Source organism: Rutidosis leptorrhynchoides, chromosome 10, assembly GCF_046630445.1.
Source record: "Rutidosis leptorrhynchoides isolate AG116_Rl617_1_P2 chromosome 10, CSIRO_AGI_Rlap_v1, whole genome shotgun sequence".
NCBI classification, from domain to species: domain Eukaryota; kingdom Viridiplantae; phylum Streptophyta; class Magnoliopsida; order Asterales; family Asteraceae; genus Rutidosis; species Rutidosis leptorrhynchoides.
In genome coordinates, this window is record NC_092342.1 from 57,503,854 (window position 1) to 57,506,424 (window position 2,571).

The window sequence follows — 2,571 nt, forward strand, 5'->3', positions numbered from 1 at the left end:
AGAGTAGCCCAAGATGAGGCTCTCAAGGAGGAGAATATATCTCATGAACATTTGAACATACTCATCTCTCGATTCGAGGTTAGGGAGTCTGGACTCCGATGTTATGCCGGAAGAATTTGGGTACCTCTTTATGGAGACCCACGGAACCTTATACTTGATGAAGCACACAAATCGAGATATTCGATTCAACCCGGTGTGGGCAAGATGTACCACGACCTTAAAGAACAGTACTGGTGGCCGAATCTTAAGAAAGACGTTGCAACCTATGTTGGTAAGTGTTTAATTTGCTCGAAAGTTAAGGCCGAGCATCAGAGACCTTCTGGGTTACTTCAACAGCCGAAAATCCCGCAATGGAAGTGGGAAAGGATAACTATGGATTTCATCACCAAGCTACCAAAGACGGTGGGCGGATGCGATACCATCTGGGTTATTGTTGACCGCCTTACTAAATCTGCACACTTCCTAGCGATGAAGGAAATGGATACGATGGAGAGACTTGCTTAATTATACATCAAGGAGGTTGTATCTCGTCATGGTGTACCTTTATCGATCATCTCAGATCGCGATCCCCGTTTTGCTTCCAGATTTTGGCGTTCTTTGCAAGAAGCCATGGGAACCCGTCTCGACATGAATACTGCTTATCACCCACAGACCGACGGGAAAAGTGAACGAATGATTCAGACCTTGGAAGACATGTTGCATGCATGTGTTATTGATTTCAGAAAGGCCTGTGAAAGGCATTTGCCACTCGCCGAATTTTCTTACAACAACAGTTATCACTCGAGCATTAATGCCGCATCTTTTGAAGCGTTGTATGGCCGCAAGTGCCGATCTCCTATTTGTTGGGCCGAAGTAGGCGAGAAGCAAATCACCGGACTCGAGTTAGTCCATGAAACAACGGAGAAGATTGCTCAGATTCAAGCTAGACTTAAGACTGTCCGCGATCGTCAAAAGAGTTATGCCGATCTTAAACATAAAGACTTTGAATTCAACGTTGGTGACCGTGTAATGTTGAAGGTCGCACCTTGGAAAGGTGTGATTCGTTTTGGAAAACGCGGAAAGTTGAACCCATGATACATTGGTCCTTTCAAAATCTTGGAACGTGTTGGACCCGTTGCTTACCGTTTGGATCTACCAGCACAATTGAGCTCAGTTCATCCTACCTTCCACGTGTCAAACTTGAAGAAGTGTCTTGCTGCACCCGAACTCATCATACTACTTGAAGAACTTACAATTGATGACAAACTCCACTTTGTGGAAGAACCTGTTGAAATTATGGATCGTGAGATCAAAACTTTGAAACGCAACAAGATTCCGATCGTCCGAGTACGATGGAATGCCAAACGAGGACCTGAGTTTACTTGGGAGCGAGAGGATCAAATGATGCAGAAGTATCCTCACCTTTTCCCGACTCCTCCATCTACCTCAGCTTAAAATTTCGGGACGAAATTTTCTTTAACAGGTGGGTAATGTAACGACCCTGGATTTTCCAACGTTAATTATTAATAATTATTATTATTAATACTCGTGATTAAACAAATGTATGTTATTACATTTACTTGTTGCCATGATTAACCATACTTGACTTTAAATGCCCGAAACGTCTTTGTGACATACGTACAGTACACGAATAATATTTTCAAATATTATTTACATTCATGATTGATTTTATTAATCATTTTAATTAACTATGGTTATTAGTTAGTTACTTGGGCTTTAATTGAATCAACTTGTTAATTACTTGAACTTGGGCCTTTATTAGTGTTAATGGACTTAAGAACCCCACCCTACTTCTTTGTGGACTTATTAGCCCAATACTTCATGTAAGTATTACATTCGGAACTTAACTAGTTAGTCTAAGGTAATAGGAATCTAGTTACCACCTTATCCCCATGCAAGCTCCCTTATTATCCAACTTTTAAGGCTTTACATACATGAAACTAGTGGACTAATCCTCTCCCCCTTACCCTTGATCAAACCGTCGGCCATATGGCATGAAAGGGGAGTTTTTTTTTTCAATTTCCTTAATACTCTTTCACTAGACTTCATTTCTCACACACACACAAAAATTACTTGCAACTTTCTCTCATTTTTCTCTCAAGGTTTTCTCTCTTTCTTGTAAGTAACAAGAACTTCTTTTTCTCCCTTTTCTTTGGCCAAAACTGGAACATTTCACCCCTTCATCATCAATTAATTATCTTTGTTTGTTGTTTGATACTTGTTCATGTTTGTTACTTAGTTACATGAACTTTGTTGTTGTTAATGTTGTTGTTTGTTACTTACTTACATGTTACAAGAATCAAACTCTTTAGTTTGATTCTCCATTTATCTTGTATTTACAAGAACACACAAGAACTTAACTTACTAGTTATGATTCTACATTTAATTTCTTAAAAGATTGTAAGTTCATGGTTGTAAATCATTACTTGTGTTCATGAAGTAAACTTAAAGTTTACTTTCTAAAGATCAAGACTTAGGCTTGAATCTTTAAAAGTATGAAACACATGAACTTATTACTTGTTACTTAGTTTATTTCTTTATATTATGTACTTTAATTTCATGTTTGTTGGT